Genomic DNA, 21,409 nt, shown 5'->3' with positions numbered 1-21,409 from the left:
TTTTTTCCCCCAACAAATATTACCGAATGCCCAGCCCTATGAGAAATTCACCTAGGTACTTGAAATTAGAGATATAATTGATATTAAATCTTTAACTGAGCTTCCCATGTGACAAATACTTGTTTGTGAACCTACAATAGTTCAGTACTGTCATATGAGCTTATAAAATTATGTATAATAGTGGTTGAGCTCTGGTTTCAAGATATGGTGGAATATTCTTTCAACTTCAACTAAGGTATGCTAAAGTAATTACTTCTCTTATCATTATATGCTACTAACTTGACTTTCTATCTCACTGGAAGGCATAAAGGTGAGCTTTAAGCTACCTTTTGTCCCCTTGTAACTAGTCTTAGTACATGAATAGCAGTACCACACTGAATAGCAGTACCATACTGAATTGCAGTGTTTAAGCTCTCGTTTTGTTTGAAGTTTTAAGTATGGCTTTAATATTTGTGGCTGTCTTCAACGATACCATTCTCGATCTAGTTCTACCTGCTAAGAATGATTTTCAGGTTATGAGGGTGTAATAGTTTCTCAAGGTAAGCATGCACCAGTGTCTTCTGCTTAATTAAGTAAACGTTTCCTACTGTACTTGAGTGTCTGTTTACATGCTCATTATTGTCAGTGATTTTTCTTCTGGAGAAGATTTTAGTTATGTTCTTCACTTGCCTTACTTAAGGTAGTATATCTAGCATCTTTGTTGCTCTCTGCTTTGGGAAACTTCAGGAATAATTCTACTTCTGTACCTTTGTGGTAACTCCTGCTTCAAGTTAGGGAGATAATTATTTCTTCTGTTGCTTTTATTAACCAAGAACAATTTGCTTTATTGCATTTCACATGTGCACAGGGACATTCATCATGAAAAACTATCAGATATGTTTACTTGACTAGGTGTACCATATATTTATACTTTGCTCATTTAGAATTAAAAATGAATTAAAACAAACAAACAAACAAAAAACAGTAATGTGTTCAAGGAAAGGAAAAAAGAAAGAAAGGAGAGTGATAGGCAAAGCTAGAGCAGGATTAGGGTTTCATCTGAGTGTGCTAGGCTATGCAAAGTCTCTTCTAAAGATGCACCAATGTAACTTCGTTAAACAAACTTGAAGTTGGTCTAAATTGTTCTGTGGTCAATTATTGTAAAGGCCTATTTGATTTTGGTTGGACATAGACTAGATCAATTTATGTTAAACAGAAAATAGTCTAAGTTGAACCAAAGTAAAAGTGCCTGCAGCTTATGTATGGGTTTTAATAAATTAAATTAAAATTGTGCAGTGGGCACAACCAGTGTAAATGTCATTTGCTGGATGAAACCTGAATTAGATATGTTTTCTGGAGAATTGTAGTACCCATAGGAAAGCACTAGAAGTCAGTGCACAGTGAAATTATTAGTCATGTGTTGAAAAAGGCAAAATAATATCATAGAAGCTGAAACCTAAAATAGTGTCTGAAGTCAGAGTTCTAAATAGCATAATAGGATGACAGTGAACAATACAGTGAAAGGAATGGCAACAGATGGGGACTGCAGGCAAGAGAAGCTGTGTGGCTGGGAAGTATCAAAAGAGCAGGCAGATACTTCTGGCAGGAAATGCAATGTATGTTTTTAATGTACATACATATCAACTTATCGTGGCAACTGATAATGAAAGGATAGATTTCAGCGTGAGCTAAGTTGGTGCTGAAGCTGAATTGTGCAATAATTCCTTTCTATGCAATTTCCAATAACTCTGAAAGCTACAGGTAGTAAGTGTCAATTTCATGTTAAAAATAATAATAAATAGAGTTGGACTGAACAAAATCAGTGCTTGAAGAAACAGATCCTACCTTTGGTGCTGAGTTGATAATTGAGAAAAAGGGCATATTTGTCACACCTGTTTATGGAAAACCAGAGACACAGGTAGTAATCAAGTATATCAGAACACTTGCACAATGTGATGGATTCTTTAGTGACCCTGTCATTTGATCGGATGGAATTAAAGATGTAAATAGACAGCAAGGGAACCTTGAAAACCACGCTGAGAGCGTTTGTTCTTAAAAAGTGTGATGGGATTTCTGGGGCCAATGCAATAAGTGTTTCTCAGAGTTTAGAGTAAGAGATGGTGCTGAAAGTGAGCTGGCCATATAACGTAGGAAGGCAATTTTCAGCAGAGAGTAGGTGAGACTGATTGCAGATGTACAATTCACGATGATAAATATCTGAGAAGGGAGTAATGAGATGGCTGAACTAAGACTTCATCTGTAATAAAAAGGATTGCCAGTTATATTCACAGACTGCTACAGGAGATGCAGATTCCCTGGAAAAGGACTTTACATTGTAACACTGCTGTACTCCAGGACTTTTATACACAAAGCAGGGAGTCCAACGGTTCCATTATTTGGCTCCTTACTCTAATGGAATGGGGGGAAAGGGGAGGAGGAAGAAAAGTGCAAAATTTAAAGCATAGACTAGACCTGAAATTTAACAAAGAGACCTTGAAACTGAAGTAAGAAGGAGGAAACTGAAAGAAACTGCTTCAAATAAAACCTGTCAGTGCCTTATCCATCTGGAAAGGAATGTTATGTCTCACACTTAGCTAGCATCCTTTGTTCTGTTAAATAGTGGAATAATCTCTTTGTGGTGGTCTTATCTAGGTCTGCCTGTTTAATCACGTTAATAAATGGCAAGTATGCTCATAATTGCAGACTCTGATCCTCGAGAGTCATTCTTTATTCCCTCTGATAGTGTTGCTTTCCTCTCAGCACATACCCCCTCCCCTTTTTTTTTTTTTTTTTCATCTGTCATTGTCCTGGTTTTGTATTGTTTCCCCTGATCCATGTGCACAGGTCTGTATGAGGGAGTAAGTTGGCCTCCAATGCATCTGTGCTGTAAGCATCTGTGTTTTGTGTTTGTGCTTTTTTGTGTATTTTTTTTATTTTTTATTATTGTTTTATTTATTAATTTCCCTGCAAGTTCAGGGAAAATGGATGAGGAAAAATACTAATATAGGAATAAAAGAGGAATGTAACTGAGGGGAGGGAAAAAGACAGTATCAAGGCAGCAGATTTCTTGTACAGACTTACCCTCTGCATTCTCTGAAAAAATAAATAAATAAAAATCCAAGCTTTTTATTACCTCTTCCTTCTATTATATTTCTATTATTACCTCTTCCTTCCAGCTTTTTATTACCTCTTTCTACCTGATCTAGTAGGTGGCGTCCCTGCCTGTGGCAGGGGGGTTGGAACTAGATGATCTTTAAGGTCCCTTCCAACCCAAGCCATTCTCTGATTCTTCTGTATTTTACTCAAATGTGTTATGGATGCTGTAAGTGGCAGCCTTTGGCACTCATAAACATGCACAACCCTAATTCCTTATCTGAAGTGGCTTGATGTTTTTGAATAGATGAGTAAAGTGGAGGAAAAAATAACAGCTTTGTAGTTGCTACACATGACATTTTGGAATTGTGACATTTCTTTTCTCTTCTTCTCCATCCACTCAAAATATTTGTTAATAGCAACTCACAAAACTGCTTGCTTTTACACCAGGAAGTCATCTTTCCTTCCATATGCTGTTGTCTCTTAAGGCTTTACTCTACTGCCATCACTGCTTTATTTTGTTTGGTAACTAAATTGTTTTTATATTTCCTTGCTATTAATGGTAATATTTTTTTCCCCTCCAAAACAAAAGCAGAAGTAGGGGAGGAAGGGATGTGGAATTGCATTGCCTCTAACTATTACATTACTTATACTCCTTTATGATTTATATCTTAAATTATAAGCTTGCTCACCTTTAATTGCTGTAATCTGGAAAAATATCTCCACTGGTAGAAGTGCAATGAGAACAAAGCAGTGATAATGCACCACCAAAATGCTACTCACAAATACTTGCATGAATGAATTAGGAAGAAGAAGATTTCTCAGAGGCCATGGAAGTATGTATACACAAATTCAATGGTGAATCCATTATGAAGATCAATATTAAAATCTGAATTACTGTATTATTTACTTGATACAGAATTTTGGTAGCATTATCACTGACAAAATCATACCAACTTTTTTTTTACATTGCTAATATATTAATAACTACTGTGATACTGAGTAGAATCCATAGTTTCAAGTTGTTCAAAATTCCAGTGTGATAGTCTGAGAAAGTTCTTGGTTTTGTTTTTCTTTCCTTTATAGATCTCTGTAGCACAGCACATTAGGTTTAACACTTGAAAATCCTTGGTATAGATGAACAGGACATGTGATAGAAAACTGGAAAACTATACTATATCTGATAAGTGCCAGAGAGACTTGATTTTGGGGTGGTTTTTGTTGCTACTGAGTGAGCGTGAGAAGGAAACTACTATCCTGTACGCTGTGATCCTATCAGTGTAGGCAACAAAACAGTAATCTGTATAACTTCCTGGACTATAGCAAATGCAAACAGACTTTTGTAGCAATTGTCAAATGGAGCACTGGTGTTATAAACCCTACTTTAAATTTGCAAAATGGGTAATAATTTGCCAGAACATCAAAAGCATCCAATTTCCTATATGTAACAGGTGTCAACTCATACCTATTTGATTTCATACTATGCATGCATGAAATGCGGAATGGCATCTGTGCATGTATTTGGTTTAATTCCAGTTTGCTGAATGCTTGCACTGTTGCATGCAGATGTAGATCACTTTTTGTTCTTATTTATATATGTTATGTCAATGTTCTGGTTTTCACTTGAATTTATTCAATATATTTCAATAAATGGAGGAGTTTCATTACATGTGAATTCAGATATATTAAGAAGAAATAATGGTTAAAGGTGGTCGTTTAATCTGCATCAACCAGTCTTATCTTTAAATTGTTGCTAGCTTACAAGAACTACTTTTCTTATGCAAATACTAAAATCCATATTTATGCGCACTTCTGTTTATTGATTACTGTCTGGAACTAGAGTACTGACATTTTTAATAGAAACCTGTTATAAATGGCAGAAGGCATAAATACATACAAGTAGCAATACTTACACTGCTTAATTAGTCAGAAGACAAGTGGGGACATTGTCCTTGAGTAACCAGTCAGAAAGTAAAAATTTTTACAAAGTGACTATAGCAGCAATAAAAGCTTGCTTGCTCACCAGCCTAGCACAGTTGGAGACTTACTTTAATTAGTGAACGTGCTAAGTTTTTCTATTAAAGTAGTGTAGTTATGAGGGAGGCTGGTCTTGCTGCTGAGGTTGTTTAACTTAGTATATTTTGTCCCCATCAGTTACAACTGTTTTCACAGTGATATCCATTGGGAAAAGTAGAGTTAAATATCACTAAATTGAGAAAGTCTTCTTAATATTTTCCTCTTACAGGTCTCGTTTTTTTTCTGTCAGCCTCTTACAAGATTCACCAGTATGTTCATTAAAACATAATTCCAGTTTTTAAACTCTGTAACATCAGAATAACTAAGGAGACGGAGATCTAGAGTGACGGCGTGTTAAGTAGTCTTCTATCATTACAATTTTCGTTGGTGAATGAACAAATGATGTAATCAGATGTGAGCATTAGTCACTTTCAGAATAGTACTGGTGAATTGTGTGCTGTGTAGCTAATAGTTTAGTGCAAACAGTAATTTTTGCTTTACCTTCATATTCTTATATTTACAAGGGAGTGAAATAGCCAGCTGAACATTTACCTTACCTCTACATATTACAGAAGCATGGTCAGGCAAAAATTTGGATTTTCAGGTAAGTGTCCTCAGTTGATCACAGTTGCCAAAAAGCTCCATACAGCAAGGCCGACATTCAGAACATCTTTCATTTACTATAGAGACCAAAAGGGGCCTCAAACACTTGCTGAGGCACACAAAGATAAAGTTAATCACTTGGAATAGTGGAAAGCTTTTGACCATTCAGTAGTAGTGTAGCTAGAGGGCAAAACTGACTGGGGCCAATCTAGCTTACTCTTCATTAATGACCTGGATAATCAGACAGTGCACCTTGAGCAAGTTTGTGGAAGATAGAAAGCAGGAGGAGTGGCTGATGTGCCAGGTGGATCCACACCACAAATGGTGTGCCACACCATTTGGAAGGACCTTGACATATTGGTTTCATGGGCTGATGAGGATCTGCTGAAATTCAACAATGGGAGAGAGAAGCATAACCACACGCCTCAGTGAGGCTGGTGATTGCCTGGCTGAAGAGCAGCCCTGCAGAAAAGGTCCTTAGGGTAATGATGACCACAAGGCAGCAGTGTAACTTTGCAGCACAGAGGGCTGCATTAGGAAGAGCATTCCCTGTAGGTCGAGGGAGGTGGTCCTTGCCCTCTACTCAGCACTGGGGAGACCACTTCTGGAGCAGCATACCCAGTTCAGAGCTTCGTGGTACAGGACAGACATGGACATTCTGGAGTGCTACTAAGATGATTAAGAGATCGAAGTATCTGTCATACAGAGGCTGAGCCAGTAGGAGTTCTTTAGCACATAGAAGACAAGGCTCGGAGGGGCCTGAGCACTGTGTACAGGCAGCTGATGGGAGGGAAGAAAGAAGACAGAACATCACTCTTCTCACTGGTTTCCAGTGACAGGACAAGAGGCAATGGGAACAAAGTTCTTTCTTATCTTTCAGTGAAATTTCTTGTGTTTCAATTTATTACTGTGGGTATAGTCAGATAGTGGAAGAGATTGCCCTGTTTTGAATTGAATTGAAGATCTGAACTGTCCATCCTTTGGAGATGTTCAAAACCCAGCTGGGCACTGCTGAGCAAGCTAGATTTTAGTAGAGTGGGGTGAGCTAATTATCTCCAGAAGTCCATCCAAACTTAGCTATTCAGTGATCTTTTTATCTCAAAAACTTACTTCAGTTCAGACTCTCTTTGTATTTACTCTAGCAAAAGATCTAGGAATACTGTCATGTTGGTTTAGCTGTGAATTTCTAAGATATAGAGAGAAGTCACTAACTGAGAATGCAAATGGTTTTTGTTTTTTGTGTTTTTTTTTTTTTTTAGGACCCGTGGCTCCCTCACTGCATGGGGAAATAAGAATTTGGATGGATTGCAGTGACAAATACATGACTAAAATGAAAGTTTGGGTATTTAGGCCATTCATCTGGGACAGGAAAATAATTGAATCTAGATCTTTTAAGTCTCACCAAGCACTATTTCCTAGCTTCTGGAATCATCTTCCTCCTCCAATTAATATTTTAATTTTTTTAATTGGAACAATTTAAGAGAACAATGGGGATAATTAATCTCTATATAACCTGTAATCTGAGAAATGAAATTTTGAGTTATTGGTTTTGTTAATCAAAGGAGAAAGCTGAGTCTGAAGAACTCTGAAATCCTAAAAATGTTTGTGGGAGGGGGGGAGCAGGAGTTCGCCATTTGTGTGCCTTTATAACAGGACTTCATATTTCACACCAACTGGCTTTCTTCAGCATCACCCAGAGCTTTCTCATTGAGCTTTTCTCATTGTATCATATGAGTCTGTATTTCTATAACTTCAGATATAGATTAAATTAAGGGAAGGTTTGAGTCCTTAAAAGAAAAAGATGGCTGAAAAATGGCCTGAAAAGATGGCTTACCATATGACAAACTACAAATATTTTCTTCATACAATGTAAATAGCACTATGCGTCTAATAATCTACTATCCAAATTAATTATGACAATAGATATTTCCATAATAATTTGTTGTAAATTTATCACTTAAATATTTTAATTAGTTAAAAAAAAATGCTCAGACTTTTTACCCGAAGCCTCGGTTGGATGCTGCTGTTCTTTGGTTTTGGTTCTGCTCATTGTTTCTTCTTATCTCTTTCATGAAGAAATGTCAGCAGAGTTAGCAATGTGGTATTCAGTTGCTTTAACACTTGAGCCTCCAAATAACATCAAGAATGAAATGTGTCCATGGTAACCAGGATGCACTAGTAATACCTTCCATTCCTTCCTCTTTTTAATCTATGCAAAATTGATGAGCATTACAAAATTATGCAATATTATCTTTGAATTAACTATGTGCCAGCAAATTAACAAGGTAACTATAGTTATGTCCTGTGTACATAAGGAAGTTTTTTAATAGAATACTGGTTTTGACGGCTTGATCTATTGTGAATCAAAAAATGCCTAGAAATGCATCATGGTGTTTATGTAACTACTTAAATATTTTGCCTTTTCTCTTCCTCTGTGTGTTGGCCTGGTGTTCCTATTCTGACAGATAGTTGTGTAGCACTGTGCACCTCAGTACAGCAGTGACAAAGATCAGAGATTACTGAGCTACTTATTTTTATAATTTTGAAGTGTTGGCATATTTCAGTATTAAAATGCTTTTCAATTTAGTATTGTACGATAAAGTTTTGTAAACATGTTAGAACATCTACTGGAATTGCTTTAAAAATATGACATATTTAATTTATAAAGGTATTGACTTAGTGTTCCATTTCATGGCTGGATTGTATGAAGTTAAAATCTCATTTAATGGTTTATTCTCTCTCTCTGTTTGAATGAAATACTTTATTGTACACTTATATATATATAAACCTATATTATGTATAAATACTCATACAAAATAATAAAATATATATATACTACCTAGAAAAGTTTGTCTTGTTAACACCAGTGCAGAATTTAGGCAAGCATCTGTTAGCTATGTATACTTAATTTTATTGCACTATACATCCTAGACTGAAAAGTATTAATGTATTTTATAATAAATCATAACAAATTGTAATCTGTTGTGCAACATGATTTCTTTAATGAATTAGACTTCTCACGTAGTGCATAGCTAAATCTAGAAGGTTATACAGAAAATGAATCAAGAATGTCAGTAGGTGTTACAGTTCAGAAGTTGAAAAGTATCATCATCATTAATAATTTTTGGCAGGTGGTTTAGGGGTAGAGGCACTATTTTCTTTTTTAGTTACACTTGCTATTTCTGTTCCAGGAAGGGGTCTTAGATTTTTAGTTTGCTTGCTTGTTTGTAATGGTGGTTGTCTGTTTTGGTGGTAGTTCTGTTTTTCTTGTTTTTAAATAAATGGCACTTCCAACAAGACAAAGAAAAGATGAAGAAAAAGCATGTTAAATGGTTTTCTTTTCTCCTTTAGCAATGATCCTTCCCTATTTCTTGCATACCATTTTGAAGGGTATGCAAGCTGAGGAACGTGAGGAAAGATGCCTTTTATTTCTCCATTTGTGTATCAGTTTTGTTCTGACCTTGTTCTCACCTACTGTTTTCCACAAATAAGCGTGGAAGTAGCCTCACGTGCTGATTCTTCCTACACAGCTAGAGATAAAAAGAGCTTTTGGAAGTACAGTACAGTAGTTTGCTGTCGTTATCCCTGTGGAGGGCTACAAAAGTACTAGTTCTGAAGCCTTCCCAGGTACTAGGATCATCATTGAAGCAATGACAAGCAGTTCATAATCCCTGTTTGCATTGAAGTCTCATATTACTGCTAGTATCTTAAGTGACATTATTTTAGCGAAGTTGTAGTCTATACTGTATGTGTATGTTATAAAAATGTTAGCTATTTTAAAATGTTTGCATACTAAATTTTAAATGCAGATTGGATAAATGTATTTTTCTCCTTCAGAGGCAACTGTTTCATTGTAAAAGAATAAAGGTTGTGCATGTCATTGTAAAATAGGATGACCTTATGCAACTGAGCAGGATGTTTGTTCTCCTATTCCCATAATAAGAGTTATTTTTACAGAATATCATTGATAAGTCTGGGAGTTAATTGAAGCTATTTTGTGTCGTTACTATCTGAAAGATGATTTAGTAATTCTAATTCACCACTATAATGATACACTATCCACAAGAAACATCAAAATGATGAGTTAAAACTGGTTATATTTGATACTCAAAAGTACATGTTAGGCTGTTACTGTATATGAGATATCAACAGGATAGAAGCAAGACTTGAAAAATAGAGAAATGATTTGTGTGGGCCTGCCTTGGCAGACTAGTCTGGAATCTGAGCTTTAACTTGGAAGTTTAATAATGAAAGTGAATTCAACTTATTGGGAGTTACAAATATTTAATTATTTTCAAAATATTTCTATATATTGACACTGAAATAGTGGAGAGCTCTGAAGTTAAATCTCATGTTAGATATAGACCACTGTTATGTCTAAGATTTATAGTGGAAAGTTTAACTCTGCATTCTTTGGTCAGTAAATGTGAGTAGTCATCTGTGTCTTATTGATAGTTTAACCAACACTTGCTTTTAATTTTCCTTTTCTACATGCCAGTAGAAAAAAATAATAAGAATTTACAGATTGACAAATAGGAATATCAGCAATGTGTACATTAGAAAACATGCATAGGTTTATATAAAACAAACAATTTATCACTTAGTATGTCAGGAATCTATGTATACATATACCAGTGTAAAATCCTGACTTGTATCAAGCAAATGGAAGCAAATAACACAGATTTAATACTAGTAAGACTACCTTTTTTTTTTTTTCCAACTTTACCACAGCAGCAACTGAGTCCAACTTCTGTCTTGTATCGTGATCTTTTCCAGCAACTTATGTGAAGGAAGCAACTTACGTGAAGGAAGACACTTCGCTTTCCTGTAGACCCAGCTGTGACAGCAACAAAGCAAAAGTAGATATTAAAAGCTGACACTGTTCAAGCATATATGTGATGTTTGAAGAGAACTTGGGGGAGAATTCCTGGTATCCAGGGCCACTTGTTCTCCATCATTTCATGGCTAAATAATTCACTAGGTATATTATACTATCTTTTGTCTCAGCTGTATTCTGTAAAGAAAAAAAGCTTTGTAATCTTTTCTTTTTTAACTCCCAGAACATGAGTTAAATGTGTACTTCTATAGAGCTTTTTCCTGAGTTTTCAGGCAGTCTGAGTGCTGACGCTTGAACTATCCTGTTAATTTTGACAAAATGTTAAAACAACAATTCAACCTTTAATGCTGTCACTGTTGAATGCTTGAACAGTTGAATGGGTATTTCTACTTAATGACCTAATTTAATGTCTGATCAACTGTATTTCTGCCACTAAATGAAAAATAAAAAGATTATTCATCATTTTGCAGGTTGAGATGTCATTAAAGGTGTTCTAATTTCTACAAGCAATTTGCATTCAGGGATTGGAAAAAAATTATTTCTGTGTAAAAACATTTCACACTTGTCTAGATGCGTTATAGGATATTTATTTTCCTTTGAAGCATGTTGTAAGGCCATTGTTAATGAAACCATGGCCTGATCCCTTATGATAACTTTGTTTGGGGAATGCAGAAATAATTACATAACTAGAATCCTGAATCCTAGTAAAGTACTTATCTCATGGAGCCTTATTCATTTCTTCTTGCCTTTTTTTTTCTTTTTCTTCCCCAGCTGTAGGTAATTTTCAGGTGGTGGATGATCTCTCCGGAATAAATTTTGTGAGTCAAAACCTGGAGAAATTAAAGAATCCCAGGAGCATTTTTTGAGTGATTCATCTCTTCATAGTAAGATAATAAAAATAATTACAAATTTGCTGTGGCATATAATGGAATAATCTAGCAATAAGGATCTGTAATAACTTTAATGAAAGATGTGATTGCTTTGGCTAACAGGCTTTTGTATGTGAATTCATTAATATAGATTAATGGAGGAAGAGCAGAAAAACAAAAAGACATAACAGTAACTTTAAATACAGAATAAATCCTAGCAACACTGATAGTTTCATTAAAGAACAAATGACAGAGATATTAGCAACAAAAATAGGCCAGAAAGAAACATTTTTATTGTTAATAGCTAGGTAGCTCCTTATAGTGCTCTGTGCCAGCATGCTTATTCATATGGCCATGTCTTGAGCTACATGGATTCCCAAGCTGTTCTACACCGAGTGCAACGGGTGTTAGATGAGCTTAGGAATATACAGCCAAATATAGAAAGGCAGTGGGGATGCTACTAAATAAACCTCAAAATGTAAATGTATAGAGCTGTTTTCCAAAGCCTGGAAACCAGAAAGATAATAGAAAAGTCTCTGTTGATGGGATTATTCAGAGGTTTTGTATCCTATAGGAAGTATTGAAAGCCACAGCTGTTCTTCCTTCCTAACATTTAGTTATTTCTTCCTTTTTCTAAAATTGCATTTAAAATTATGCGTGGAGATTTCCCATTGGTTTTTAGTAAAATTTTAACATAAAATACAGATATTTTATTTTGTTCAGCTGCTGTACTGTCATATTGATATTATTTCCAACCATAGCTGTTGCCATTCCATACAATCAGATATTTTTACAGCTCCTTTTTGACTCCTGCTAGGGGAATTAACCTGTTCCTCATCTGAGTATTCACAGATTTATTTATTTATTTATTTATTTATTTATTTTGAGAAAATCTGTTTTGTTTTGTTTTTTAAGTTTAAATTATTTCTAGTGGGGTTAGGAAGAATAGACCCCATGGAAATGGAACATTTAATCAATATCCTATACAAGCATTTGACGTATCCAATGGAAAACTTAAGAAATAAACATTCTAGAATGAACATTCACAGTCTAGTAAACTTATATCAACTAGTAATACAACTATACATATCCATCTTTGTTTTGATTTTTGTTTTCTTTTTGGATAGTGAAGTTCAAGATACCGTATTTCATCTCATAATCTCAATAAAGCAAGAGATAAGAGCAAGATTTTGTGTATGCTTAGATTTTCATTATGGTTTTACAAGGAAGGAAAATTAATTCGTGGTAGTGTAGGCCAAAAGAAGAGAGATCTAAATTTCTGGGTGAATGAACAAAGAGTACAAGTCATCAAGTAGTATGCAGCACTCTTAGGATAAAAATCTTGCAGAAAACCTGGAGTTCTGGAGTAACTTCCATTGTTAGGTCTACAGTAATTGGCATACACGTATATAAGTCAATATAAATACAGCTAAATATATTTCTAAAATAGCCAAACTATGTCACATTATTAAAATTTATTTCAAAGCAAGTTGATAAATTAGATAAATGATCTGAAGAAACTGTTAAGTTCTAAACAACAAGTTCCAAGGCAGAAACTGAAGCAGAAATAATCAACTGTATGCATGCAGGATGGGAAGAAGCTCATTAAGTAGCAGATCCATAGAAAAAGAATTTGGTGTTGTACTGGATCTCGATGTGAATAAGTCAAAAAAATGTCATGTCACTATGGAGGATGATGGTCTTCAATTTTATGTTACTGGTTTTATGCAAGATAAGAAGCATAACTGGAGGGACTTCTCATGTCAGAGCCATCATTTTCCCCACAGCATGCAGCTAAAGTAATTTTTCAGTTCTTTTAGTAACATCCTCTTGCATAAATAGCACAAATTTTATGTAAATATATACATATCTATGTGGACAAGTGGGCAAAATGGATCTGGGCAAGTTTCAGTTCAGCTTTGCTGCTGTTTTAATGTTTCTCAGTTGAAATGAGTTTGCTCTATGTACGGGGGGTGTTATTGATTTTGTTTTTTTTTTTCCATTTTGTTTTAATAGCCACGTTTTACTGCATAAGCTGTAGATACTGATAACTCTCAATATGAATTGGAAATGTTATCTATTCCTAATATTTACTTTTAGATATTATGTGCTCTTTTTTCTAGAAAACAAGCAAAAAATTAGAGCTGATTTTTTTATTATTATTATTGTTTATGTGAATAATGTGAGATTATTGGGAAGAAATTTCAGGCTTTTACAAATCTGTTGTCTCTTGGGATTTTTTTTTAATCACAGTTCAAATTACTGTACTGTTTGGTGCCAAGGTTCTGGAACATGTCCTCAATCTCTGCCGGGGTAAATACGACTTCCTGGATCGGCTTCCTGTCCCATTGCTCCTGGACATCATTTCCTTTCTGGAACTTGAAAATATTGCCAGACTTTCTCAAGTTTCATGCAGATTTGAAATGGTAAATATATATATATATAAATATGTATATATATACGTACACATACACACATAGATATATAATTTTTTAAAATTTTTGCCTTGTTTTGCAGTATGTTGTTTTTGTTACATCTCATATTACCGTAATCATCAATCTGTCTACTTTACTTTAAGTTTGTGACAACGCAATAATCATCTGTACACAAACAACTAAACGTGAAGAATGAAAACTAGATCTTAGGCTGTTAGAGAAATGGCACTTATCCTGCAGGCTTTTTGTTATATGTAATGAATGCAACAATCCAGGAAATATCACTGTAACTCATGGTTGGATGTTATGCACAATTTCCAGGATTGAGTATTTGAAATGTAAAAGCTATGCTTTGTATTATGGTTTGTATCACTGTAGCGTCTATGAACTCGAACCACAGACCAGGATTCCCTTATGCTAGACTCATTAATAAACAACAAATTATTGCTATTGCTAGAGAGCTTACATTTTAAACCTTTAGCAAAAGACCTAAAATTCTGAATAAATACAGGAACACAAGGAAAGAGAATTTTTTTCAAGAGTTTTGTAGACCTTGCATGAAGGAGCTTTAAGAGGTGCAAGAGGAGAAAGAAATGACTTTGTGCTTGCTAGCTTGCTTGGAATCTACTTCCAAGTATCAGGAGAGTATGGGAAATAGTACGAACATGCTGAATTGGAAATTTGAATGGCAAACAACAGAGGTTGTCACTATTGGCTCATTGGAGCTACAGGTAGACTCTCAATGCTGAATGAGGGAGAGCAAATAGGGGAAGAGAGCCTGGAAGTCCCAAAAGAATGAGGAACAATTTGTTGGTGGAAAAAGAGAAAAATCATAGGATAACATAGGTTGGGTTGGAATGGTCTTTGAGAGGTCACTCTTTCCAACTTCTTGCTCAGTGCAGCAACAGGTAATTGGAAGGATGGAAAGATAATATATTTAGAGCCACAATCTAGGAAGATTATTTTTGCAGCTCTGAATGTCTCAAAATTGCATTTAAGCATATTAAAGAGAAAAATAACTTGATTCTTATCCCCAGGGGTGCTGTAGGAACCTAGAATGAAGCCTGTCAAGTTATGGGTTTTACAGTTACTGAAAGCACAAGTAATGGTGAGACCTTAGGAGGAAGATAAAACAGGTTTAGTCATCTTGAAACTGATGTGACAGCTGGAGAGGCTTCAGAGAGACAGATTAACCTTTTAGTATGGAGAACAGGACATGTCTCTGGTACAGAGTACAGACTCCAAATTGTGCCAGGCTGAGGTTACTCACAGGCTTTTTATTACTTAGTGTCTATGTGGCTCAAGAAAAATTCTCTGAAAGACTGCTGATAGTTCAAGAGGCTGTGGCTGTACAGCTGTTCCTATGGTATGGCTGGAAAGACATTACAGGTTCTTTAGTGGGTGTGAGTTTATTGAGTGTGAGTGCAAGTGAGCACAAAACATACAAGGCAGTGTACAGACAGTGCAGAAGAAAATGTCGAGATAAGAATAGAGTGCATGTCATGAATTTAGAGATGAAGGGCAGATTGAGGTAGATAAGCTTGCTGAATTCACGTCTTCAGTGTGAGGATAAAAGGGTTGATTCTGCAACTGGGTAACAAGTAAAGGATGAGACAATAAAAGTGATTAAAGGAGAGGAAGAGAATGGACGGAAGTTATGTTATTTATTAATACACATCTGTCAATTGCAGAGCATGTAGTAGAGTAGGATTAGGTGCTGTGGAGGGCCATAAAATTTTCATTAGTTTAACACAAAGCCTTGGATGTTCTGGAACTTACCAAAATCCTAAAAAGTATTAACTTGCATAATAGTAAAAGTTTTGGCACAAAGAAATAACCTATTACAAGTGGTAATGGCATGCTCTGATTCCCTCATTTCAGCAGTATTTTTAAAAAAATAAAAATTTGTCCCAATGGTATGTTTTAATTCCAGACCAATTTATGTGCAGGTTGGTGTGCTGTTCTGTATGGAATTATGAAATAGCACGTTCAGATTTTCAAACGGGGGAAAACAGTATACCAAAGTTACATGTACTCTACCATAAAGACATCAAATTTTTATTACAATTAAAAAGCGCAGGGAAGGTGGAAAATGAAAAAATCTGGAGGCTTTTGCAGCAGGCACGCTGTCTCCACAGGAAGGATGGAAGGAAAAGCTGGCTGCCGTGCCACCCTTGGGTTTGTCAGCAGCAGCTGTGTCCTGACCCCTTTGGCCGCGGGGTGTCCTGCCGGTGTCCTGCCTTGCTGCTGAGCCCCGAGGACGGGAGGTGTTGAGGGACAGTCCCAGCCCCAGGACTGTCAGAGGCTCCGCGCTCCCGTCCCGTCTGACACCCTCACAGGCTGAGCTGAGCACTGGTCTTTGTTACCCAAAGCGTGACACCGTTTCTCCTCTCCCTGTAGTTTAGCAAAAATTCGGCTCTCCAGGGTACCCAATCTGTATTTCGAAGGGCCTTCGCTTTCCTCTAGGTACCGCTTCCTCCCCAGTAACACAGAAGCAGCGCATTTCAAACAGACGATGCACGGAGGCCCTGCGTTGGCCCCCGCCGCTCAGGCACCGACCGCGTTTTCCAAAGGCGCTGTCAGAGGCCTCTCAGTGCTTCCCGGCGCAAGCTCGGGCTCAGGCTCGGTTTATTTTGTAGAGGACCTCAGGCGGCCCGAGCGGGCAGCACCACCCTGCAGGCCCCGGCCCCGGGCCAGGCCGCCTCGGGTTGCCGGCGGCTACTCCCGCCAGGGGGAGCCCGGGGCCCGGCGCGGGCGGCAGCCGGGGCAGCGCCGCGACCGCCGGCCCGGCCCTGGGGGCGCTGACAGGAGCGGGGCGCCGGGGGGGGGCGGCTGGGCCGAGCTGCTGGCTGAGCGCCGGCTGCTTCTGCAGGAGCGGGAGAACGGCTAGGGAAAGAGAGCAGAGACTTAAAGAACACTGGACGTCATTTTTTCTGCCTCTTTAAAATGTAACATTTCCACACAATTCTGTTTATGGAGGCACTCTGAGAGGGGGAAACATCTCCTGAGGAATGGCCTTAATTGCTTAAGGCTTCTGAAAGAGTGTTTCTGTTATAAGTCCAAATGCAATTGTGAATAGGACCAGGAACAAACGCATTTGGCTCCTTTTACTTACCATAAAACAAGTTTGTATTTGCGATTTGTCTTCTACATCCTGCCAAATTTTTCAGTGTAAGCTTACACAGCTGAACAGATTTCAGTGGGACCATAGGAATTACATACCAGGAAAGTCTGTGGCATTACATCTGCCCTGTTTGTAGTGTGGTAGAGAGGCCTTCGATGTCATACCAAATGAAACTCCACGTTTCACAGAAGTGTCATATCTTGCGTCAATAGCACTGGGCAAAACTTCCGCTGACATTACTGTGAGTTGTTCCTAATGCTGCATCTTCCAAGACAGCAGGCAAGCAGCTTACACCGAGAGTGACCCCTGTATTTGGTGGCTGTGTTGTCTGATCACATTTTGTGCAAATAAAATGATCAGTTAGGAATGAATAAGCCAAATGATGATTTTAGGCCTTTACTTTCTCTTACAACTAGACATGTAACAGTAATACACAATGATAAAAAAAAAAATAAAAAAAAAATTGTGGAGAACTTGTATGATACGATTACACCTGAAATCAAAGATCTTGCACTGGAAATGGGCTGGAAACATTTTTTCTCCACAACCAGAATTCAGCTACAGCTGCAGCTCTGAAGGAGGCAGAAACAAGATGCTTAAAACCAAGAAACTGAGTAAAGATGCATTTTTCATTGACGTAACCATTGTAAGGTGTGGGCTTGCTACTTGTCAGGTCATATATACTGACTTTTCATCCTTATTAGAGAAAGCAGATTAATTAAAGGATTAAAAGAGTAACAACAAAACACGTCGTACTAGAAGCAACATGTAAATAATACAACCTTTAACATGTTAGACATCCTGAAATCGTATTATCCTCAGCGTCGTAAGATACTAATAGTAGAAGAGGTGGTGGTTCCTTTGTACTTCATCCTTCTGACTTCCGTATTTTGTTCTGTATCGTTACCTATACAGAATAGGGCAGAAAGTCAGCAATCTTTTTGTCCTACAAAAGTGGATGGTGAATGCTGAGGATTTTACTGTCCACCATGGTAAATTTTCAATGGTTATGGGTGAGTAACATGTAGCTGGTTCCAGAGTTTGATGTATTTTGAAATATTTTAAATTCTTTTCTAATTTTCAAGCAAATAATCATTTTTTCAACAGGAAGAAATTTCTTCGGTGACCGAGGGTATCAATCAAATGGTCTTCCTCATCCTGCACAATCCATCAAAATCATGCTTTTTTTCTTTTTCCTTGAGGCAGAAGTTTTCCTTGATGTTGCTGATGCAGCAACTTCTAAAAGTATTTGATTTCTATTGGTGGAGTTGTATACTTGATAGGAGACATTTGCTATCTTATGAAACTGTAATGATGGTTAGTTAAGAGTGCTTTAAACTGAAAGCAGTTTTTACTGAATTATAGCCTTACCACAACAATCAGCTTCACTAATTAAGAGGCTAAATATTGTTGCTCTGAAAGTACTGATCGATTAAGACACCATTTGTCATTGACTAGACTTAAGATCTGAGCATTAAAAACAGTGATTGCAGTATTTTAAGTGTAATATCTGAAGGGTGTTTAAACGCGTATATTTACAACTTTTTAAAAAATGTCAAGTATTAAATATGAATTTTGTAAATTCATTAAAAATAAATACAGTGTTTCTGTATATTTTTATATCTTTATAAAGCTGCATTTTAGTTCTTACAAGATGTTTGTTAATTTATATATACATTATTTTGTCCTACAACTACATATCAATATTCTTGAAGAATTTGATGATTATAGTTCTTTAGGTAGAAAATTTCCACGTTACACCAATAATGCATTCTTTGCTCCTTGTGACTATTTCCTTTCAGAACAATGACAAAACTTTGTGATCTGCATAAAATACTGTATTCATGAAATTTCTGTTCTGTGTAATAAAACACTGTAAAGGGTAACTTTGCTTTAGAGATGTCTTTAAGAAATATGGTATGTGAGCAGAGCTACTAAGCAACAGACCCTTTATTCTCACTTTCTGTAAATTTACCACCAATTACTTTTTTGTTAAGTTGTGACATCAAAACAGATTTAGGCAGTTTCAGGTTCAGAAACTATGCTAGCCAATATAGACTGAGTTAATACTACTTAAAATCCTAATTTCACTCTGATTTGTGTGCCCACCTTTCTGCCTCTTTAAATAATCATGTATCTGTCCCTTCTGTTATCAGAAATGAGAACAACCATTTTTCAGGGGAATCTTCATTTTCATGTTTAAGAAATTAACTTAATCAGTAAATGAACAGAAAGTGAATTTTAGGGTAATGTATGTTTATTCCCATTTTACAGCCCATTAAGGACTTGTATAAGAAGGTATGTTGCAGATATCAGAAGTGAACAACGTATTATTCATTACATAATATGCAAAGTTGATTTTAGCTAAAGGCAAAGTGAAGCTTTAAGTATAACAGGTACTTAACAAATAAACAAACACTTAACAAATTAAAGTGATTAACAAATAATCACTTTAATACATCTATTTCACCAATGAAAGATAGCTGATAAGCTAGTAGCAGCATTCACACCAAGACAAACCTGTAACTAAATCTGTAACTAAAGAACTGATGTCAGTGAAGTTCATATGAAGATTTTCTGTAGCAAAAAAGCTGATTTTAAGAAATTACTGGCTGTTTGTTCATGCCACATGTTGCAGTTCACTGCCATCTCAGTTGTTGTAACGACAATTTCATAGGCCATAAATATTGTATCAGAGAACTGATCTTAAGGTAGTTTGTTTTTTCTTGAGGGTTTTATGTTTAACTTTGTTCACTTCAGTGACCTATTTCAAAGTATGTCCCTGCCAACAGTTGTAAAAGTGCACAGCTAAGTTGGTGAATTACGATACAGAACAATGGGATTTGAGGTTCAGAACTTTTTTTTAATCAACCGTGCAGCTACAGAGAATGTCTGTATAGTGATAATATTTCACACTGAACTGCGTGCCAATATTTCTTCAATATAAGTGAATAATACCAATTGTTTTTAAATTCTAGCAGCATGTATTAGTGTTAAACCAAGTACTTGATTTGTCATGAAAAAATATTCATAAAGCTAGCAGGAGGAAAACAAACAAACACTTTTATTTGATATAGGAAAATTAATATCAGCCTCACCTCTCACAGCTGAGGTGTATGATGTCTTGTAGCATCACACAAAATATTCTGCATTAATTACCAGATGCTTAACGTTGTTTAAGAAATTTTATTTAAATATTTTACATTGTCTTAGTTCTTCCATGCTTTGCAACATCTGATTTTCTAGTGAATAATCATCTAAAACATGACCAGTCTTAGATAGTTTGTGGTGTGCTTGTATACAGCAACACAAGTGATCATAATTCAATATTTTTGTTCTAAAATTAATTGTAACAAAACTTAACATGCTGTAGTCCAGTTCTTTCTAAAACTATATTTGGCTCATTTTGCCATTTTGCCCAGCTCTGTTTCTTTAATACTTTTACCTGTCCCATCCAGAAAGCAGACAGAAACTTCTAACTGCTTCTGGAAATATCCTCCAGTCTTTGGAATCATGGTGGGATACTTCCACTGTAAGGTATCAAACCATAAGGCAGGCTTAAGAACCTGGGTATACCATAACAAAAGATTTTCTCTCTTAAATTTCAGATTTTTTATGATAAAGGAGCCATTGTGCATTTAAGTAAATTATTTCTGTATCCTAAAACACTGCAAACGAGTCAGACAAAGTTTATCTTTCCAAAGCATGCCTGTAAAAATACAGAAGGTATTTGTTCTCATCTCAGGTGTCTCTGTACCTGATATAGGTATGATCAGCAGCAGCTCCAGGTCAGTTAATACAACTATGGCAATTTAGATCAGATGTGGTTCATAGTAACATAGCTAAATCTCATAAGCAAAACTAGAAGACTGTATATACAGAGGTACAAATTCTGTGCTCAGTTACATCAATATAAACTGTGAGTAACTATTGAAGTTGTTGAATCTGAAATTAGAAATTGCTCTATCTGAATGTGGCAACTCATGCATGTGCAACTAGTGGAACAGATCATCAGAAATGTTGCTGCTTATCATTTCTGTTGAAGAATCAAATTAGTATTTTCCATCAGATCTCAGGATTTGCTTTTATGTTTGTTTTACTTCAGGTGCATTAAGTGTCAGAGCATTTCTAATGCAGTCCATGTATTGAGGATGGCTACTTTACCATGCAGTTGATATATAAAAATAGAAAAAAAGAAAAAAAGAAAAAAAAAAAAACACTAAAAATAAAAAACCTTGAAGTACTTGAAGTAGAGAACCCTTTCAGAAAAATCTTTCTGAACTTTTCTTCAGCTTTGCATCGTAGAATAGCAAATTTTAATACATTGAATTAATTGAAGTATTATACTAGCAATTCAGCAGCACTAGCCAGGTAAGAAATACAGTCATTTTCTCATATTTACTAACTAATCTTATATCAGATAGAATACATAATAGGAAGGATTTTTATAAAT

The sequence above is a fragment of the Aythya fuligula genome, chromosome 9 (assembly GCF_009819795.1).
Source record: "Aythya fuligula isolate bAytFul2 chromosome 9, bAytFul2.pri, whole genome shotgun sequence".
NCBI classification, from domain to species: domain Eukaryota; kingdom Metazoa; phylum Chordata; class Aves; order Anseriformes; family Anatidae; genus Aythya; species Aythya fuligula.
Note: the sequence above shows the minus strand (reverse complement) of the source record.